The following is a 24,283-nucleotide window of genomic DNA, read 5'->3' on the forward strand; positions in this document are numbered from 1 at the left end:
TATTATCCATCGTTAAAACTTTGATTATCAAATAAAGTAAGTTTTTTTAACACAATAATGCAAGCTTTTGTCAATAGCTTTTACAAATAATAGACTTAAGGCGTTTTATTGACTAGAAAGTAGGATTTTCTTTGTTTGATAAGCACAAAATTCTACGACCAGTCACGATGCATGTTTTTCAGCTATATAGTAAAATTTATGATGAAATGTAATTAATAGTATTGATGATATTCAACTTCTCCTTAAACTAATGTACTTACGCTCTTTTTAATGACGAAAAAAAACGTTGAAAATATCGACTTCTTAATTTGGTCGGGTTATCGTTCGCCGATAACTTTGGCCGATAACTTCACACCGGTCCAAGTGCGAGTCGGACTCGCGCACGAAGGGTTCCGCACCATTACGCAAAAAACGGCAAAAAAAATCACGATTGTTGTATGGGAGCCCCACTTAAATATTTATTTTATTTTGTTTTTATTATTTGTTGTTATATCGGCAACAGTCAAGCTATCACGGTTCATGAGATGGACGTATTAACGGACAGCGGAGTCTTAGTAATAGGGTCCCGTTTTTACCCTTTGGGTACGGAACCCTAAAAATGCCGATTTGAAAAATGCTTTTTTGGATTTGAACATAATTACAGTTGGTTACAATATCATCACGAAGTGAAGGAACCTCATCGGTTTTGGTGACTTGTGGACTCTCGGATAAATGGACATAAAATAACATTAATAAAACATGTGTTATAAGAGTTCAATGTTCGGAAAGCATCATTTATAACCTAAAGTAGAACTGCGGATGAAAACAATAGGTTTATTCTTTAGCATATCTATGTTCAATTAGTCTTAATAATACTTTAATTAAGCTATCCGCTCACTGATGGTGAATGGGACTGTGCATATTGAAACATTACAATCCCTGCCAATTCCACAATTATTTACCGCGTGCTATTATCCCTCGCTTTCCTATTGAGTGGGGCCATGAAACGGGCGTGTTTTGGTCGTGAAGAAGACATTGTCCCCTAGCCGTACGGATACAGCCAGTGTGACTGCTTACTAGAGATTAGAGCATCGCTGCATGATGCATGGTTAGACCATGGCAAGTCGGGTATTAATTAAATATATTTTATTTTATTGCGTCTCCAACATTCAAAGCTTTAGTTTGTATGATGATAATGCGACACAGTTGGGGTCACCTTTCCACTGCAACCTAGGCACGCTGTGCACGTTAGCTCATTTCATCAAGTCAGTCATCAGAGGGCCTACCGCGAAATCCTAAATTCGCAAATTGCGGAGATCTTTCTCTTTTAATCTAATGAACGCATGATTAGAATGACAGAGAAAGATGCCCGCAATTTGTGAACTTCGATTTTCCCGGTTATTGCCCAGAATACAACGTTGCTATGGCATTCGACCGCAGCGTGGACAGCGGGAACAGCGTGGATCACAGCGGGGCTTTGCCTGTCACGCGCGCTAGCGTGTGTTTGGGGGGCACTTCGGAACAGGCCACGCGTGTGTCAGTGACGTCCTTCCGTGCTCGTGTACTGCTGTGGAAGTATCTACCCACACTTTCATACAAAGCGTTTTTGTATCCACGTGCGCAGCTGTGGGTTTCCGGCTTAAACGTCTGATCGCGTACCATATGGCCCCACATACAATCGTCAGGCGTCCGCCGCACTCGCGACTGTCTGCGACGCCCGCGGCGACGCTCCAAGAGCTCACACAACGCTCGTTGAAAAATTAATATATAGACGGATGCACTATGTACGGCGGGGGGCGTTTGATGTCTACATTCTATTGCAGATTTTTGCAATATTTGAAACAAGAATCTTTAAAAATAGCGGTTTTTAGATGTCCACACGTGGATAAATACCTCCTGCAATTAGTATTAGGTCCTTACCTATGAAATTGGCGTTTTTGTTCATAGATATAAGTCTGATCCTAGTTTTTTTTTTTTTACAAAAGTACATACACAATTACAATAAAACTACAATATGATTTCGCCAAACTGCTTGACAGCAATTAATTGTTATTTTTTATTGTTAAGTGTTCAGAATTAAGCCTTGAAAATAGGTCTTTTCATGTGCTGTCGGTTCGAGTATTAAAATTACTTATATTTTTCTAATGGTACCAATTTTCAAGAAATGGAGATATTGAAAACATACCTTAAAGGTGTCAAAAATTACTGGAAAAATTTTGTTTGGTTTGAATTAGCCATCAAAAAAATATCCGCAAAATTAATTGTATGGAAATTCGTGTTTCGTTGAAATTCTCCGAACAAAACGCCAATTTCATGGGTAATGACCTAATATATACAATGATTCTATCAGAGACTAAACAGACACCGCATTATCAGCGTTTACAAAGAGCACGAGAGTCATTTCTTTCGCTCGAGACGCTCTTTCTCACACATAGGAGCAATTTCACTTGCAAAATGCTACGATTCGAGCAACTGGTATTTTACACCATTTTATACTATAACAGTAACAGCCCAGGTAAATGTTAATCTATTTCAATCAATTGTAAATGCAGATGTCGCTAGTGACGTTGTCACAGTTGCAATGACTAAATTCACGTTGATTGACGGATGGTCGGCTGGCGGAATTGGTAACGCATAATGGACCGACAATTCAAGGATGTGGGTTCGAGTCCCACGTTGGCCAGAGTTGATCATCGTTGATTTTTTCATTGTGATTGACATCTGTATTTACAATTTATTGCCCAGGTAAACCCCAATAGCTTAATTATTGTAAATATTTTTAATTTCCAGGAGTAGGTACTGGTCGTAATTGTGGGCGCAACTGTAATAAGCGGTCGCGCTTCCATACTGAATTTGTACGGGAGAGCTTATAATGTGTGTGGTGACCTCAATTGTCTTAATAGTGTTCCGTCTAGTAGTTGTAGTCTATACCTGCTACATATACATAAATAATAAATACTTAAAAATTCACGTTTCTACTGGACATACAGTAAACAATCCGCAAAATGTTTTTACTATACATCGTGTATACAGAGTGTTCTTTTTCCGCCAACCAACTTTAAGCGTGAATTTCCGCGTTTGAATATTTCCGATGATTACAAGAGTCGAATGATTGCGCGCGACTTCGTCCGAAGCCGTCCTTTGACGCACTTGTGAGCTCTAATGAGCCAATATTAGGGTTGACACCATTTTTATGCGCACATTTTTATACAACATAGAAAGAAAAATAGAACAAATTTTACGAATATGGCGAGAAATACAAATACTTTATTTATAACGCCATGTTACATGTCTTGATGGTATTCATATTATTAGGTACCTACATACATATTATTAAGTAAAAAAAATATTATTACATTCCTAAATCAAATGACATACCTGTAAGCTGTTTTGACACATGAATAACTATTTACTTTCGTAAAAGAAAACATATTTACGAGTAGAAGTTATTATATACATGTATATATAGTATTCTTGGAGTGGTTGGTTCTCTTATCTTAGCTTGGAGAGGGAAGAGAAACTACGAATTAATGTTTAATTTGAATGAAAATGCTTATTCCTACCAAACAAGTTTGAACAGTTTGTAACATTTATAGTTTTCGTTTATAGTACTCTATCTTAATTTTTCACTCAGTTGCCACCTTGAATTTTAATCGATATTAAACTTTAGTGAGACATATTTTAAAATATCGCCAATAGCGACTAAAAATTCAAGTGAGTGAAACCGTTGTCGTATAAACATTTTGAATTTTAATGGTTATTCGACATCACCTCCATTGGCAGCCCTAGGCGACCGCAACACTTACCGGCAGTTTACGATAGCGATCCGCGTTTAAAGCGTATTAAAAACGCCCCGCGCGCACCTGACTTAATTGCTGTCTTTGATTATTCGCATCACCCTGTATATCGCTAATTGTATTGATCTTTTGGCGTGAAAATTTCAAGTGCGCTTGCTGTTTTTGACGCTGTGTCAATTAGTTGGAATATTTTTTTGTTTTTTTTAACGATTTAAGTTTATTTATTTGATTTAATGTTGTACAATGTACTTTTTGTGTTAATATGGACATTTTAATGTTATTTCTGCTCATAGTCACGAGCTTTTTCAATCTTTATAGAAGAAAAAAAAGTGTTCCATGATTTATTAATTGAAGTTTTACCCCCGACGCAAAAAGTTTCGTTTATGGTACTGGCGAACATAGATGCAAAATTTGGATCCATTCAAACTTATAAAACTATGAAATTTTGAAAGTAGACAACCTTAAGAACCGGGCTTTCTTTTGCACAGCTTACTTTGTATGATTCATTGAACACTGTATGTGTGAAAAGTCTGCGCACTATTTACTCCACAACTATCCAGCATCCCTGATTAGGCAGCTACCCTCTCAAACACAATTAGCAGGATGATAATTAAAAGGGTCGGCAATCGCGTCCCGAGGCGGCGCGCAATCAATAAATCATCGCATCTCAAACCACTTGTTTATGGTCGCTTTTGTACGGGTAAGAAGGATGGCGAGCAAGTTCGATATACGTAAGCCAACTACGTAAAATAGTAGAATTAAACAGGACATCACATTAAACAAACACCTACATAATATGGATAAAACTGATAGCCCCAAGAAGAGAATACATCAAAACATATTCTCCTAGACTGTAAACAGGTAGAAGTATACTGGAGTATACTGGAGGAGACCTAGGGAATCCGTGCACACTGAAGGCAGTTAGCAACCTGAAGACCTTGCTAGGTTTCGTGGAGGAGCTGGGGCGGTTAGAGTAGAGGTAGCCCAACTCGTTTCACGCAAAATAGGCACAGTGGATGTCGTTTTGCGGAAAATGCCCAGCAAAACTAAGTTCGACGCACGGCAACGAGGCATATCTCGTTGATAAAATTTTACATTCTGCATGAGGTCCAAGGAATCTCCTTCAGCTCATCTTGCTCCCTACATGAAGCTCGAAAATACACGAAGCTTATTATCGAGTCGAAAAAATGTACAAAAGGGATTCGATGAAATTAATTCATGAAAATGTTTCGTCAATGTCTGCCAATTACTCTACTAAAATCAGAAACATCGCATTTAACGAGACTGTTGATTCAACACTTGCGCAGTATTCAGCGTTACGTTTTGGTTGCTCCTCGTTACCTCATTCGTCTGTTTTATTAATATGTAATCATACGAATTAAATATTTTCTGTCGATATTCATACAAAAAATGTATTATGTCCTATTTGGTCTAACGGAAGATCAATAAATAATTGATAAGTCATAGGTTTTCCAGTGATGTGACGCCTAATAATAGTTTCGACGTACTTAATCGCGCATAACTGCCATCCGTGCACATTGCGTTCCGTTCCCCACACCTGTGTGTATCGCCAAGTAATACAAACTGGCATGTGATACGCGCGTAAACCCTAGGAGTCATCCGCAAGCCACAAAACGCTCTAGCGAGATCCCTTACTTGCCGCTTTACTGATAGCATTCCTATAGCATATCCATAGACATTTCTTACGGTGCAATGTCTTGGTAAATTGTTCATATAACACATGGAAATTTAAAAATAAATCTACCAATTAAGTAATATTTGTAATTTTCTGTCATTTCTACTTAATACATTGCGTCCCGTTCCCTACATCTGTGTTTATCGCCAAGTAATACAAACTTGCACACGATACGCGTGTAAACCCAAGGAGTCATCCGCAAACCGCGAAACGCTCTCGCGAGATCCCTTACGCACCATTTCCGACTGATAGCGTCATGTAGACATTTCGTCATGGAGTATAGAGTAAAAGGAGCGAAATCTCTTGGTAGAACAGTTGTAAAAGGTGTCCAGCAGTCAGCTGTAAATAATAGTTCCAAATCTCTCCAGAGTAGCGCTAGAGTAGCTAAGGACGTGGGCGTTATTACGGAGTGAAGTGCGCTGTCAATGATTTGATATTTTTTATCATTTATTCTAGATACTGTAGCGTCACCTATTTCAGGTTTTTTGGCGGACACTTTTTGATACAAGGAGATTTTTTCCTTACGTTATTTTACAATGCCTTGGTAAATGTCAAGGGATATTGGAGTTATCCGTAAATGAGGTTGTCAAGAATTGACACATAAATCTAAATGAAATTACACTGATAAATGAAACCGGAAACTGGGCTAAAGTTTACTAGGACTTCTGTCTTCTCTTAATCAATTAGCTATGTGACATTGGTATTGCAGGCTTTCACAGGCTGCGGTAACCGCTTCCCATCAGGCATATGCTTTTAGTTTATTTATCCGGGCATTCTGTTTATTATTGGACAGAGTTTGCAATCGCGACGAAATGTTATATTCAAAGTAAAGATTATAATTTCAACGCTAAATTAAGATAGATACCTAGTAACCCTTCATACAACCAAACTAGCAAATCGTAAGATAACGGATTGTCTTCATTCCCCGTTAACGACTATGCATATTGAATGAAAAGTCGCAACAAAAATGCATTATTCATCGGATGCAAAAAGTAATGGATCCTGAGATATAAATTCAACTTTATTGCCTTCTACAGATACTAAAGTGTCCAATATTATGATACCGTATTTAACATACCGCATAAAAAGTAACAATGACAGATCGTGAACGGTGAGACGCGAGGAAACCCGCACAGAGAAGAAATTCAAAAGTGTGTGTGAATACCGTGGAACCTACTTATGTACAATGAGGCATGTGCCCAGCAGTGGGACGTGTTCAAGGCAAGTATGCCTCTAGTTATCTAACTGTCTGTACTTATGTTATTGACAACAAAAATGCAAACATCCAAAGAAAAGTATTTAAGTGATTATAAAAATCACAACAGCGTCTCGCACTAAAAAAAGGGCCCAGTAATCGTACACATATTTACACCCCCTCTAAACTTGGACAAAGTGTTAAGGAGAGTTTTAAGCTCTTACAGAATGACACAAATTTCGGAAATGAAAAATTCAAATGTTTCTTAGCACTTGTGCGACTACAGAACTGGTAAAGATTCTATACAAACGTACAGTTCGGCTGCCCTAAGCAGAAAACAAGTAACTCGAAAATTTTCAAAAACGGTTTTTTTGGATTTTCGGAATCTACAATTTCAGGCGCATCTTTCACCAAAAAAATAATTGTAAAATAATGTGTAGTTTTCAAAATATTCATGTTTTTAAAATCCGAGTATCTTTTTTTGACCCTGAATTCTACGCTAAATTCAAGTATATGTCCCATTTCTACGCTAAAGACAAGTAACTAAACAGAGATACTTGTAATTCATATAGATAACCGAGATACTTGAGTTTAGCGTAGATGTTCGTAAGTGCGATTTAGTTTATTACAATGGTAAAACAAGTATCTCCCAACACAATCTGCGATTTAGGTTAGAAATTAGTTACATACTTATACAAAAGGTACCTTGTTTAAAAACATACATAGAAAACAAATTTTCTTAGCAAAATTCCTGTCAAAGGTGAAAAGTCTGTGAAATTTAAGTTTAAAGAAAAAGTGTTGTTAAAACAATTAAAATTATCTGTATTGTCTACACTGTAGACTCTACAGTAATGAAAACAGAACACTAGAATACGCCAAAGAAAGAGAAAATCATAATAATGCCGTATCCGTGCCAAAGGTTTTGGAAAAAATTAGAAACAAACAACAACTGACTGTATTCAATTGACCAAAAGGGAAATATTTAATCCAGGCTAATGCCAAAATTTGAATTTTTATAAAGACACTTATTATGTGGTAAAGTGAATCATCTGAGGTCAATCTCGAGAAGTCTATTAGTAGAGTTCGACCAAGAAAAGTCTGCAGAGATGTTGAAAGCACACCAGTGCCAGTGTTATTTATATGTCATAATTTCATAGAACTTTGACGTTTAAAATAACACCTGCACTGCGGTGTGCTCTCAACATCTACTCGTATGCAGACTTTTCTTGGTCTAACTCTACTAATAGACTTCTCGAGATTGAGCTTGTGCTGTCAAAATCTCTGCAGACTTTTCTTGGTTTAACTCTAGCCACTAAAGCGATCCACCAATTACATATACTTACCATATTAATAGGTGTATATCAGCAAAATTTCAGATCGATATGGTTTTATAAGAAATAGGTAAAACTGACTTGAAGGATTTAATTCGATTTTTACTTTGTTACAAGTAAAGTTAAATAGTAAATAAAGTAACTATGTACCTAAGTATGTATTTATCTATACACGTATGTATATATCGTCGCCTAGTACTCATAGTACAAACTTTGCTTAATTTGGGGCTAGGTCAACCAGTGTAAGATTGTCCCCAAATATAGATTTTTATGAACTCACCAGCTCTCACCATTCCATGCACCTGCCTCATTCCTATCAAACACGTCTGTCAAATAGGACTATAAAAAAATGCAAGTCGGACTCGCCCACCGAGCGTTCCTTACAAATTTAGTTATTGATTTTATTTATTTTTTACAAATGTATAGTTTTCAGATTATAGTACTTATAATGTAATACAATATTACTTGCCAAATTTCATAGTTCTAGGGCAACGGGACTTCTCGTTGGCCTAGCTACCTACTGCCCACCTACTTAAATTACCCTTTAAAATTTTGAATCCCTTGAGAATGTCGTAATATACTTACGTATTTTGGCATAAACCACCGTATCTTTTTTTTACGTTAATGTAGATGTTTGATTTTTTCTACATCTTTAAGGGAATGTAGACCTGAGTATATGGTTTTAATTTCAACTCGATACCTCCACGCGTTTCCGAGATAAAGGATCTTGACAGACAAATGGACGGAGGACGGACGGACAACAAAGTGATCCTATAAGGGTTCCGTTTTTTCCTTATGAGGTATGGAACCCTAAAAAAGAAAAGTTCGGAAGCAGGATCCTGTAGGTACCACCCATCCACCAAGACAGAGGGTTTGTTGAAGGAATGGGTCATCGTATCACAAAATAATCTTTGAAAATAAATAAAATCGATGAAATAAGTACCAATAACCATGTGTCAGAAGGTACGAGGATGGCATCATCAATCACTAATTAAAAATAAGTCTATTTTCCAATATAAAAGAACTTTAAAATATATAAAAAAATATTTTTTTTTTCAAGCGTTTTATTATCTAACAGGGATTTTGAAGTCGATAAACCTGACAGAAATAAAAATCAGTTTTCGGTAGCCTATGTTATTAGCTTTCATTTGGTACCATTTCCTTCAGAATTGCATGAAAATTGGAAAAGTTATTGAGCGGAGAGCCAAATATGTTTAATATTTAAGAAGCTAAAGTGCTTGCTATTTCCAAGCTAAACACGAGATACTTGAATTTGTGTAGAATGGTTCTGAGATTTTCGGGCAGTAAACTACACAGAAAACATTTTATGCCCGTACAAAGTTTAATATACAAGAATAACAAAAAATAAACTCCGTATAAGCTTAATTTTATCGCCTTTAACATAATGGTATAAACAGATGTTACATTTTAGACCAAATACCTAACAAAACTGACAAATTACGTTTTTTTGCTCTCCTCAAAAATTTGTCAAAACTGGGTTACTTGTTTTCTGCTTAGGGCAGCCGAGTTTGTATTTATCCACTTATGTTCTTAATAACAAATAGCAACAAACATGCAAAGCAAAGTATTAAAGTGATTATAAAAATCACAACATCGCCTCACACCAAAACAAAAGGGCCCAGAAAGGGTTGTCCACATCGATACATATTTACACCCCCTCCCTGAACTTAGACAAAGTGTTCGTACACATTAGTGGGTGGCGGGGAGATTTTATTGCCACCTCTCTCGAAATATTGTCTGATTCATTAGAGGATATTCCACATTTAAGTTTCGTGTGAGTCTTAAGCCGGCTTCCTATGCGAGCGCGGATGAAATTACCAAGCGAAGACATGGCTTGTTTAAGTAGCACGCTTGCGCTGAAAAAAAATAATTGGTAAGTGATCGCGTAAATTATGTAGAAGGAATTTCACATCATGTGCGTTTGAGATGCTTACACGTCCTGCACGAATATAACACGTGATATTTAGTGCCTGTAGTGTCATTTATTTTATCACAAGGATATACACGTCCTGCACGAATATAACATGTGATATTTAGTGCCTGTAGTGTCATTTATTTTATCACAAGGATAACGCTATCTATCATACGTGTACATTTTTTTATCACTGTGGATAGGATATATGCAATTACTGTACGGATATGATGTAGTATTTGTCTACGTGACAGGGTGATACTGGCAGTGTCTGGTGTTTTTCAATGGCGTAATGTTACCAAATGACTCTAATTTTATCACGTGGATAAAACCATCCATAATATGCCTGCTGCACTGACTTATTGAAACTTCACAGTGGACTTAGCACAGGAGTGCCGCGACAGTATCTCGCCCGCGAGATAGACTTCCCGTCTTTTTCTAACTGTATTAATTAAAGGGACGAGTAGTCTATGTCATGGGCGAGATATGTCGCGGCGCTCCTGTGTCTACAGATATCGCGATAAGCGACAAAAACATACCGTGCGAATAGGGAAGGGACGTTAAGAGGTGCGTGGCTGCGTGCTTAGCTGTTGAATTTTGACACGCGCAAATTTCCCCGGTGATCATTTGCCGTTGTTATAACGATGTCTGTTACAATTTTCTAAAAGGATACCGTTACGCGCGTAATAAGATGCTAAGATTCTCTTATACCGTTAATTATGGTGGGGTGGTAACACGTATGTAAATGTTGTAACGACTGAGGTAGACGCGTTGGTTAATGGTGGCCCCTGTTTTCTTTGATTAAAGAATTTTATTATGTCTTATAATTCACGATTAGACGTTAAGGGGTGCTGTGCGGAGATAGGGTGTAATGATGCGCGTGATTCGGAATTATAATTTGTTGGCTAAAAATGTTATTGGGGAAAGGGTTTGTTTTGAGGGTTGATTGTATTGGGAATAGGTGGTGATAAATTTGAATTACGTTACCGAAGACGATGCCTTGGAGGCCTGGAGGGTCTTCTTACCTGGAAAGAAAAAGTTTTTAGTTAGGAATATTTTACAATTAAAGATTTATACTTAGGGGTCATCCATTAATTACGTCACACGAATTTCTAGGTTTTTTGACCCCTCCCCCCCCCTTGTCACATTTGGTCACATTTGGCAAACCCCTCCCCCCTAGTGTGACGTCACATTTTTTCTACGAAATTGCCAAATCGAATTAAGTAAGTATTATTAATATTTTAACAAAATATTTTTGACGATATAAATATTAGTAATTTTATAACCCAAAACTGCTTAGGAAAGAAAATTAAAAGAATAAAAACGATTATCGTTTTAAAAACTTGTTATTTAAATGTACAGCGAATAAAATAATTTCAAAAAAAATTTCGGTTACTGATGAAGTTAAAGTGACGTCACAAAGTTTGTGTCTCCCCCCTCCCCCATGTCACAATATGTCACATTTTCTTGACCCCCTCCCTCCCCCTAAACGTGTGACGTAATTAATGGATGACCCCTTACTGAAAAATAAATTTATGATAAAATAGGATTTCAAACTATGAAAAAAGAGAGTAAGCTTTCAACAGTGACGTAAAATATGATGTAAAGTGTAATTCCCAAAGGAATAAAGTACTAAAAAAGTGGCGGATAATTCCGAAAAGCGGAATATGAGTGATTTAAATGGTTTTCAGGATTATCTAATTACCCGAATACACCTCACATGTTACAGCAATAGAGATGCTTGTTCTCTTGCTTTTACATAACAGACCAGTGCGAGTAGGTACCCAAAATAAGGTATGTATAGGTATGGGATATGATATGAAACATATAAAACACGATAAGTCCGGTAACAAAAATGCGATATTCTTGTCTTTCAAGTTATAAGATTCAAATGAATACTAATTTTCCGCAAGTATTAAACTCATTCCCAATAAATTTTCCAGTAAGTGAGCCCTTTTTTGTATAAGTACTCTTGGCTTTTTGGACGCTCTTTTGTAGAAAACTGCGAATAAAAACTGACAAGGTTTAAAGTTTTGTCATTAAGTAGTTTGACCATACACGTGCATGCCTTTCATACTAATATCATTACCAGAAACAAATAAAAGATTTTTCAACCAGATCATTTTCATAACAGTAAGTTCAAATATCTACTAACTTCTGTTTCTGTGCGTAACAAAATGGTGAAGCTAAAATACTAACAACGTCAAAGATAAGCGTATCATCAATACAAGCCTTCCTATAACCCTTTCCACACACAAAGTCACACCTAAGGATTAAACAGTATCCATAAACACACACGTATAATCACGTAGGTAAGCACGCCCTCCTTTAGGATTTTATACCCGGCGCGCGTTTTAAATTTTAATGAATATAGATATCTTTATTCGCTTTGAGAGCGCGAAGCGCGAGAGCGTTGATAAACCTGGGGTTTCATTCACGAGAATGGCGAATTCGTGCCAACTAGGTTTCCTTGTCCTTGTAGGTCTAAGCACAAGAATGTCGCGGCAGTATATCGCCCGCGAGATGCACTACCCGTCTTTTTCTAACTGTATTAACTAGAGACTAATTTTTGACTTTTGTGACTTGAAATACATGTGGCGTCATGATAGCTTTAGCTAAGCTGTAAAATTAACAACATTTTATTAAAGAGGGTGGCATAATTCTAGAAGAAGTGACAATGACAATATACCATCAATCTGCGGAAAAAATAATAAATAATAAACCAAAATATATAATATTACTGCTACAATACTCACTTTTTGATTCAGCGAAAGATATTACCATCGCAAACGTGCCTGAGGATGGTATTTCCATCTGTCCAATATCTTGGTCCAACGAGTATTTGCGTCTCACATTTTGCATAATGAGAGAGTGAGCAATGCACATCGGATAAATAAATTGGACAGGTGGAATACCAACCTTAAACATAAACACTTACGTAACATGAATATTCTGTCTGGCCAAACGTATTTCAGTAGAAAAAATCGCAAAATTTAAATTTCTACAGGAGATCGATTTTTCACGACTTACAATTTTCAAAATTTCCGGTTTCTTGTGTTGACAAAACTGGTTCGCAAGACTATACCACAGGGCGGACACGCCATACATCAAAAATCATTTGCGTTTATATGTGTGCGCGGCACGTCTGTACACGCGTCATTGTGTATGTGTGGGTAAGTCGCTTTACTGAGAGGACGCCAGAAGTCCGCCAGATTCATGTCGCGGCCAGTCGCGGGGCGAGGTAATGCGAGTCGGGGCGGGGCGATGCGTAACCGTTCTGTATGATAATAGTATTACTTATTCTGTGACTATACTTTCGATGTACCTAATTCGCAGCGAACATTCGTTTGCCGCTCGCGTGAGTGCAACCCGAACATAACTGTGATTAAAACGTTCGGAGCGCGCCATTAAATCTAATATGCACTCGTATAATGCGAGATGTTTTAGCTGCATGCGATTTTTTTGTAATTGTAATTAGTATTAACTACGGCCGAGAAATGGAAGGCTAAGTATAACTTATTATAATTAATTATGAAACAGTGGTCCACTAGCTCGACCAAAGGATCTTAGCGCAAAAGCTTCTGTACGAAGTAACATATAATGCAGTTTGAGAAACAGAATTCGGTTTAGATTTTATTTTAATGTTATATGGGGCTCCAAATTCAATGTTTTATTTTATTTATTACCTAGTACCTATATTTGTTTTTGCTAGGTTACTTTTTAAAAACCAGTATGTTCTGAACCTATGCCTACTTAACATTATAATAAATAACTCTGTCTGTCTCTAGGCGAGATAACGACTCCATAGAATAGAGCGACTGGTCGTACAAGGAAGAGTGGAGGGAACCAGATCGCGCGGCAGATCACCTATACGCTGGACTGACCAAATAAAATCCGTAGTGGGCAACCGCGTATCTGACTGTGACAGACAGTCTGCCAACAGGGAGAGATGGCGGGAGATCGTGCGAAGGGCTGTGTCCGCCTCTACTACCGATGCGGACGCCTCAACGTGACCACGACCGCTCTGTCAAGAGCGATACGACAGAGAAGTGAAGTTACCTCATCACACTTAAATCGCTGAGCCGATTTAGATGTCACGAACCCCATCAGGAAAGTACATAGGATAGTTTTTGTCAATCATCATCATTGCATACAAACAAAGTCGCGGACAGAAACTAGTCTTCGATAAGTCTGATCTAACGACTTTTACAACTATCATTGATCTTGTACATATCGATTAAGTACCTTGTAGGAAACCCAGCAAACAGTAAACATCGTTATTAACCTATTAGTCATTTGTCCGCTAATTACCTATAAACCGGACAAGTCTGTAAGATCGTATTCGCCAATATTTTCCAGAGGACATACGATCTACTGCATAAAACGGGCAATGCTAGGGCATTCAGAAAACATACTTATTTCTAATTTAACCAGTGTAAGTCTGACCTATGATAACGTACGCGTGGTATGGTATGGTATAAATATAAATATTATAGGGACATTTTTACACAAATTGACTAAGCCCCACGGTAAGCTCAAGAAGGCTTGTGTTGTGGGTACTCAGACAACGATATATATAATATACAAATACTTAGAAAACATCCATGACTCTGGAACAAATATTTGTGCTCATCACACAAACAAATGGCCTTACCGGGATTCGAACCCAGGACCATTGGCTTCGCAGGCGGGGTCGTAGACCATTGGCCTACTCCCGCTAGGCCAGACCGGTCGGTCGGTAAATTCAACTTGCTTGTTACAAGGGGCCCACTTTAACAGTCCGCCGGACGGAATCGGCCTGTCAGTTAGAACAAAAAGTTGACAGTTCCGAACAACTGACAGGCAGATACCATCCGGCGGATTGTTAATCAGGGGGCCCCTTTAGGGATTAAGTCACAACCCCTAGTGTACATTTCCTTCGACAGCATGACGTTACTGACGTGACGCGTTGCGCTAAGTGTCATTTTGTATGGGATTTTGAGTTACCAAAACGGAGCTCGGCGCGCTGTTCAAAATCCCATACAAAAATAGACAGAAAACAAACCCGAACGCCCGTCACGCTCATCATCAACTTCCACGCGTTGTCCCGGCATTTTGCCACGGCTCATGGGAGCCTGGGGTCCGCTTGGCAACTAATCCCGAGAATTGGCGTAGGCACTAGTTTTTACGAAAGCGACTGCCATCTGACCTTCCAACCCATAGGATAAACTAGGCCTTATTGGGATTAGTCCGGTTTCCTCACGATGTTTTCCTTCACCGAAAAGCGACTGGTAAATATCAAATGATATTTCGTACATAAGTTCCAAAAAACTCTTTGGTACGAGCCGGGGTTTGAACCCGCAACCTCCGGATTGAAAGTCGCACGCTCTTACTGCTAGGCCAGCGCTTCTGACGTAGCTCCGGATTGAAAGTCGCACGCTCTTACCGCTAGGCCAGCGCTTCTGACGTAGCTCCGGATTAAAAGTCGCACGCTCTTACCGCTAGGCCAGCGCTTCTGACGTAGCTCCGGATTGAAATTCGCACGCTCTTACCGCTAGGCCAGCGCTTCTGACGTAGCTCCGGATTGAAAGTCGCACGCTCTTACCGCTAGGCCAGCGCTTCTGACGTAGCTCCGGATTGAAAGTCGCACGCTCTTACCGCTAGGCCAGCGCTTCTGACGTAGCTCCGGATTGAAAGTCGCACGCTCTTACCGCTAGGCCAGCGCTTCTGACGTAGCTCCGGATTGAAAGTCGCACGCTCTTACCGCTAGGCCAGCGCTTCTGACGTAGCTCCGGATTGAAAGTCGCACGCTCTTACCGCTAGGCCAGCGCTTCTGACGTAGCTCTGGATTGAAAGTCGCACGCTCTTACCGCTAGGCCAGCGCTTCTGACGTAGCTTCGTGATGCACGTCACGCTATCGAATGAAATTTAAGGGGCCCCCTGATTAACAGTCCGCCGGACGGTATCGGCCTGTCAGTTTTTTGACAGTTCCGAACAACTGACAGGCCGATACAGTCCGGCGGACTGTTAATCAGTGGGCCCCTTTACACCAGGGGTCTGGACTACACCTTATAGTGGGGTAAAACGTTTAGTGAATAGATAAGCTGGATAGTTAGTATGTGACATCGATGGCACGCCCTAGCAAAACAGATATTAATTGATGTGGTAATTAACTTCTAATGGGAGTGGCCGCTTATCGGATAGTGATGGGGATTGGTATAGTCGAACGGTGGAGTATATTCATGATATTCATATATTTTCATAGGAATCTTTATTATATCACCTTTATCAAGCTTTACTGAATATAAATTTGACTTAAGGCTCAAATTATTATTATTAGCATATGCTTCGTATTTAAACATAGCGGCTTTTTGCAAATTGCGGAGCGCTGCCTTTTTACATCTTAACACATTCAATACCACTAAGTGCTACGGGTTACGCTCGTAGCGCGTAGCCACGGTTTCGTCGTATGTAGCGCGTAGTCGCTACGAACAGTGTACCCGACAGTCGGGTTCTTGGTGTTGAATGTGTTAAAGACTTTGCTTTGCTACGCTTTTCGTTCTTTTGTAGCAGGCTACGTTACGTAGCACTGTACGTCAATTGCTACGAAAGTGTAGCTACGAGTTTTATCAAAATATCGGCGCGATTTGGGAAATGAATTAGAGATTCACTAGATATGAAATAGTAAAGATATGTGACGTTCCACGGCAAAAGGTACCTTATGGCGGCTGGCGCTTACGTCGCATAGCGCATAATATTGGAGCGGCGTTAATAATCGCCCACCGCCATAAGGTACCTTTACCCGTGGGACGTCACATATCTTTACTATTTCATATCTAGTGAATCTCTAATTCATTTCCCGAATCGCGCCGTATGCCTAAATTGCTATATTGGTTTTCATTTTTTTTAATTTCCTTACTCATATAATGTTCCAAGGGAGGCGCACTGAAATAATTTTAAAAACATATATAAAAACCGTTCATGCGTATTTTTTGGGACAAAAGTGATCAATATATGTTTCTTGAATTAAATTCACGTTACCGAACTTTATGCAATTTCATAAGCCCATTACGTCAGAATTTTTTAACCAAACGGTGTTAATAACTTTAATGAACATCCTTGTAAACACACATCCCTAAACTATCGATTTGGGACCAAAACCTGTCATTATCGCCATTAAATAGCGATTATTTATTCCAATGGCCGCCAGCGATCGTCAGGGATTCTCCAGAGATTACCATTCCAAATGAAAAAGGTTGTAACTACATATGTGACGTCCCACGGGTAAAGGTACCTTATGGCGGTTGGCGCTTACGCTATTATTAACGCCGCTCCAATATTATTGCGGCGCTATGCGACGTAAGCGCCAGCCGCCATAAGGTACCTTTTGCCGTGGAACGTCACAATGAAGTTTAAACATTGTTGTGGCGTTTTTAATATAAATAGTTGCAGCTGTTAAATCTAAAAGAATAAGGTTGTAACTACATATGAAATTTAAACATTGTTGTGGCGTTTTAAATGTAAATATAAACCTCTTATAGTTATTAGTTGTAATTGAAAGGTGTGACCAAATGATGGGTTATTAGAAGGCTTTGTTTATCACTACGTTCATTTAATATGTATGGTTACAAAGTGTAAGCGCAGGTTAAATTTCTTAACACGTATTTAACATTTTCTTCGCATTAATTTTAAATTTTTCACTATTTTATGGGGATGTCAGTGATTGCCAATACTCAACTATTAGGGTAGACCGAGGCAAATTGGATCAAGATGAAAAATCCGTTGATATTGATCGCCTAGCGATATCTACCAAGCATTGACATATACCTAAAGCTTCCTACGCCGGGTATAATTTTCTAAATATTCCATAATTTATCAAGTTTAATTAAGTAATTAAGGTCCACTTGCACCATTCCACTAACCCGGGGTCAACCGGTTAAACCTCGAGTTACCATGGTTACCAGTACATTTTGACACTGGGTTAACGGTTTAACCGCTTAGCCCCGGGTTAGTGGGATGGTGCAAATAGGCCTAAGGGTTTGAAATACAAAAACAAAACAATTACCTAATTCTGGCAGCCTGATTCGAACTTACAGATACGTCAAAAATTTCCTAAAGATACGACTTGGATCGGATATGTCAGTGTCAAAAATGATGTTTTTGTTTGACTTTTGACACTGACATATCCGATTCATATCGTATCCTTAGCAAATTTTTGACGTATCTTAAAGTTCGGTGGGTGGGTCTCAGGAGGTTAAATAGATACCAGCAAAAAGTAAGGAGAAATATCACTATGTACAGCACGTCACATAGTCACAAATCAAATTGTCCACCAAAACAACAATCGTGACGCAACACATCACGCCCGATGTCCGAGTATCACTATCGGATTATTCAAAAGTATTTCCCAAGACGCGGGGTCTTGGCTCTGATGTGGGGTGACGGATAAAAACACTACTAGAAGTGACTATACGGAAACCCATATACTTAACTAGCGACCCGCCCCGGCTTCGCACGGGTTAACAAATTACATCTAAACTTAAAAACCAGTAGTTTTTGAGTTTATCGCGAACAAACATACAAACATGACGCGGCGGGGGACTTTGTTTTATAAGGTGTAGTGATTATTATTTTTAGATAGGACAAAATGTAAAAAATTGAGCTTGCGACCTTTAAGAACACCGGTCCAATCGCTATTATCCAAGTAAGCTACCGAAACTTACGAGAAGCGTCAATATAAACATGTATGTCAGTTAATATTTTTTCTGCATGTAACATCATACCAATCCCGTCCCTATTTACGACCCGTTATCTAGAAAAAAAACTCGACAAGGATTTTGTTTTACACGCGTGCCTAGAAGCCTCGCAATGCTCAAGATTCCACTTTTCGAACCACTCGCTCGCACGAGGTATCAATATCAGCACGAGGGATTAAAAAACCACTTTGCCGCCATGTAAAATGAATAACTATTGTTTATGTCATGTTCTTTCTAGATCGGAAAATTCCGTGACGCCCACGCATCCCCTGGCCACTGGTCGCTAATCAAATATGTTTTCCGGCGTCGCTGAGTAGGTGACAATATGTGACGGATGGCAACGGTACTCAAACTGTATGACAAAAAAGTACTACACATATATTCGTAATAACTTTCTCGTTGCAGAGTAGTATCTTCAGCTCTTAAGCGATAATACCGCCTGTTGTGTTGCCTCTAAATGTCGTTTGATTCGTACATGTATTGTAAACTGTATGAGGTGTGCAATAAAGAGTATTGTATTGACACCAAATAAACTATTTCTATTGTATCTTTGGGAAAGTGGATGCAACGCCATGAGTGGCATTCGGCAAAAAAAGATTTCAATATGTTTACTAGTTTGTATTTACATAATGGTAAAAACGAGCAGCACTAATTGTGAACAAATATTTGCAGTTGAAGTGCTGCTTCAAATCGCTTTTACTATTGTCGGGTGTCAAAAACGTCTCCAGTATCATCATTATCAAAAAGAATAGATAGTATAGAGGGGTCCTGTCATTGTAAATTTTGTAGTCACTGTAAATTTACTGCCATCTATGGACACACGACTAAAACTCAAAATGAAAACGTATAAAGTTATCAAAAAATTTATATATATGGATAAATGATTTTATTATTTTTATATCATTTTGATCCATGTTCATTCACTGATATCTATGTGTTAAAATTGTTAAATATGAAACGGTGCCGTCACGCCATCTAGCCGAGGATAGGCTAAAGGTGTGTGCGGCATCTATTCGAGAATGACTTTTACTTGAATTCCGAGGCACGTTTTTTCCTTAGACTTTATTCGTCTTATACGAAGTTACATATGTCTTTGTCATTATGAAATATTTCATACTGACAGTTCTGTTTATTGTCCTAACGAATGCATAATTTGTTACGATGTAACTAAAAAAATTAGCCTTGCGTGAGATAGTAGCTAAAACTATGATTCTTCCTATTCTTACATGATCTAATGAACCACACAACATGTCGCGCGAGTGACATAAAACAAGAGTCTAAACCGTAAAATTATTCAATGATCTAATGAAGTTAAGAACTTCATTATCAAATAAATTTAAGCCTAAACGCATGATTTGAGCAAAAACATTGTTGTTGTTTTTTTACAAAAGCCATTTTTACTTGACGTACATGTGTACAGTTTGAGCACCGCTCTCGTACGAGGAACGAATAGCAAAATGATAAATAAAGGTAATCCCATTAGTCGCGGGCGCGGCATTCGATTACGGTATTACGCGATTTGTCAATACCCGCCCCGCTGGGGCACACTAGTGTGGGGTAATGACAGTCCCAGTGGTCCTCCTTGAGAAATTAGTAATACTTACAAAAACTTTTTGTTTATGAAACAAAGTCCTGACTTGAATGAATTGTTAGACCTTACTTTAATAGGGTATTCGACTACACTAGTACACACTACTGCGGGGTAGTTACAGTCGTGGAGTACCATTGAGAAATGGTCAAGCTCCTTGAGAAATGTGTTATTTTTTGTTGAGTAAATGTCCTTACACGAATTAAAGCAATAGCAAAGCAGACGGGCTTGTAACGGCTTGTTAACATAATTGAAATTTTTTCAGGATTTATGGTATTGTTTAAAAAAACAAGCACTTTTCACCTTTTTGTTAAATTGTTAAAATAGTGAGATTGTAGATGTAATGGACAAAATAGCGAGATTATAGACATGTGTTCGGTATACTATGTGATATTGCTTTGGCACAAGAGTGTGGGGTAATGACAGAGACAGTGTTAAGAAATCACTTGTCTACAGTTTAAAATCATTAGTCTATACTATATAATTGTATTTGTCTTCATAATATCTCTACTTTTCGTATTCCACCGTGAGCAGAGTGAATATTCTAATTCACACCATCCTTCACAAACCTACTAGAACAATGGCGGGAAAAAAACCACAAACAAGGGGACAGTCTATAATCATTTATCTCGAGTTTAATAAAAGGCGCATTATTAATGGCGTCCGGGATGCTAATGTTGCATGATATAATCCCGTTTCCATCGGGAAACGTGCCAGATATCGGTGCCCGGGACATAGGACAATCTTTTGATCTGCTCTTAGTCTGGTTGTACAATTGTTTGTATTGAATAGGCTTATTTTTTGTTTATACGGTATTTTAGCACTTGTATCCAATTTCTTTGCACTATTACTCTCACTAAATACAAATTCAACTATGTTAAGTACTGACCTATCTGCTTGATTAAAACCAAACCATATAAATCCTGACACTATTATGTCGGTCCAAAACCCACTGTGTTATCAGACTGTATGTATTTATAGCGAGCTGCAAAACGCATGGACACATTATAAACGTAATTCATTCATGCATTTACCTGTACGGCTGAGTGTACATCTAAAGAAGAATCCATTATTTCCATCATATTATGTTATATCCAAGCGTAAAATTATGACAAATTGATAAAATTCAAACAAACTGACACATAATGCAAAGTTACAAAGAAAAATTATAAGTACATATTTGATAATTTCTAATTGATTTTGGGCCTAAGTAGTTGTATACAACTATACACTTCTTACGATCAAGAAATCCCGAAAAGATAAACCTCTCAAGACCCCGCTAAAGTAAATAATGCAATTGACGAACAAACGTCAATGAATGGGAATCTTAACTGTTTATATCTTAACTATACCCCGGATCCACATAATCCTCACATTATATCTCACAATGAGACGCAACCATTGAACGGAGAACTAAACCCCATTATATTAGTAGATTAAAGGGCACTTTGGTCGATATTCCCTAAAATATTGCGCCGTAAGCCGAGACGTGATCTACCCGGTCCAAGTAATCCCTTTAAAAATTGCCAAACAGAAAACAAACCGGGAGAACGGACGCTTATACATCAAGTGGCTTAAAAAGAGGAAAAAACATCGTCAAGCGAGAAACGGAGAAGGTGAAATAAGGCCAAGAAAATTTTGAAGGCTTTGACGGTGGAATCAAATGCTTGATGAAATGGCTAGACGGCAATCGTGAATTTCCTACCGAATGCACTTTGGAATGTCTTGAAGAAATTGTTCAAAAAGCGGAATCGCTGCCAATTTGTGAATTAATATTAAGTAATTGAGCAAGAAAAAATTTCAAGATTGTATTTTACTGGGAACAACTCATGAGGGAACATTAACATACTTAGATAATTACTTGGGAGGAATTTATCACTGGATTGCCAAGAATATGGCTTTTTTATGAGCTACATTAGAGTATACAAGGCGCTGATAAAAAAAAAGAATAATTTAATAAGTAAATGACCAAAGCGTGATATTTTTTAACAACCTTGCATCTTATGTATTTGACGAGTATATTGAAAAAAAATGCCGTCAATATAACATGGTATAACTTAAGCCGATGCCACTGACCAAACGATCACTCAATCAAATAATCACACCCATAAAAGCAATAAGTGCGTTCCCGCGTCACCGCATTTGTCTTTATCAATAAAAATGCTGGCCCCTAAAGCCTTATTCTGAAAAGTCGCGAATGACGCCAAGACAGATCCGGGCAGCGGCGACAGGAACGAATGGAATCGGGTGGTAATAGAGACGGTCAGGCCAAAATGACCGCCATCCGGACGTAGACAAAAGCGGATCCGCCGTAATAAAGCAGGATTGATGAAAAAGCGCTAAGCCACGCCGATATAACGGGAGGGTGCGAGTGAGAAGCGGGAGCGGAGGCGGGTTACGTAACTCGATTAAGTTAGTTTAAGATTTTGCATGCCATATTTTGGTAGATCATACATGCATGTACACAATAGCTACAATATGTAGGTACCTATAATACCCCAATGACATGTAACCATGACATAAATAATAAATAAAATTTGAAATTGAAATTGATGTATGTAGAAAACTTCAGAAATAACCCTTAGGACTATATGCTACAAAGAAAGTTACATGACAGAATTGTAGAAATAGTTGTGATTACATGGCATGTCGATAAGAAATTAAATAAAAGACTTCAGATGCTTACTATAAGTTACAAATGTCGCGTGTCGGTTTGTTTTTGTCTTTTCGCAACTAGCATAAATGTCATAGATAAGTCATAAATAAGTGGCTCGTCAGTCATAGATGATTTGACAGACAAACAGATTTTAGTTGCAACCGGTTTGGCAAATTATAATTAATAACAGAGAAAGGTACAACATAAATAAAGACGAAAAATTCTATCGACATTGGAATGGAATGCATTCAGTTTTTAAAAGTTCTATTATTAGCAATTTAAAGTTAACACATTTTAACAAAAAGATGGTACCTAAGCCAAAACCCCATTTCCCCAAAATTATCTATTGGATACCACGACCTCCTGTAATCAACAAAAAGAGCTACAACAATATTCGTAGTCTAATCGAAGTAACACACACATAAGTCACATAACACAGCAAAACTAATAAATAAACACCAACAACAGAACCTTGCGGCACACCCCAACAACGTCTTCTGTCGGGCTTTAATACGAAGCTATTGCTATTACGAAGATCGCGAGCCACCATCGAACACTCCCGGCTTTGCTGGACTCACTTTACCGGGATTTCGGATATGACGTAAAGCACTCACTTACAACGGGATCTGACCGAGTTTTTCCCGTATTTATTAGCTTAGGATATAAGAAATGGTTGCGAAGATTCGCGGGATTATTGTCGGAATACAATATGGTTTGGGATTTGGTTGACGTGTAGTTAATCGTTTAGCGTTCGTTGGAACAGGTATCTTGACGGGGTATAGTCCGTTTTTTCTTATCTGTGGACAACTTGAACTTTGTATTGTTTAAGGGATTCGTAAAATTGTAAGTCGCATAAAGGTTTGAAAACTTTACAAGACTTGCTAAAAAGGGAACATTTATTGAGTCGAAAAATACAAAACACTCTTCATCCAGATTTTGCACTGAATAATCAGTCAAAATTTGCTTTACTCGTATCTATTTGAAACAAAGAAAACTATAGATTAAAGAGGACACAATCAATTTATACACAATAATCATCAAAAACGATATAATCCTCACAAAACTGAAACTAACGAGCTATGCTATCAAAAATTAAAAGCAATATTTAACTAGTCTAGTCCGGGTGACGGGAAAATCCTCTCAAAGAAGCACCAAAGATCCAGGAGCACAATAATGCGAACAAAACAAACATGTCAGTCAAACACATCCTCGTTTGGAGTGCGGGGCAAAAAGCGAAATTGCTACAATATTTACAGCTGACCTCGCATGGGTAGAAAGGAACAGTATGGGAATGAACATGAACAAGACTCTATAGCAAGATGCTTTAAAATAGCATCTTCTGTCCACGTGTCCATCTGCTGATGATCATAATC

General features: G+C 38.2%; 1 long non-coding RNA gene and 1 other non-coding gene across 2 annotated transcripts in view; one reads left to right on the forward strand and one right to left on the reverse strand.

Moving 5' to 3' along the window:
- LOC134800158 (uncharacterized) overlaps positions 1-24,283 on the reverse strand; it is a 119,910-nt gene that overhangs the window by 76,981 nt on the left and 18,646 nt on the right. The gene's annotated exons all lie outside the window — the stretch shown is intronic.
- On the forward strand, positions 2,589-2,662 carry Trnav-gac (transfer RNA valine (anticodon GAC)). The gene has a single exon. It is a non-coding gene; the product is annotated as a tRNA-Val (tRNA).

The sequence above is a fragment of the Cydia splendana genome, chromosome 19 (assembly GCF_910591565.1).
Source record: "Cydia splendana chromosome 19, ilCydSple1.2, whole genome shotgun sequence".
Taxonomy (NCBI): domain Eukaryota; kingdom Metazoa; phylum Arthropoda; class Insecta; order Lepidoptera; family Tortricidae; genus Cydia; species Cydia splendana.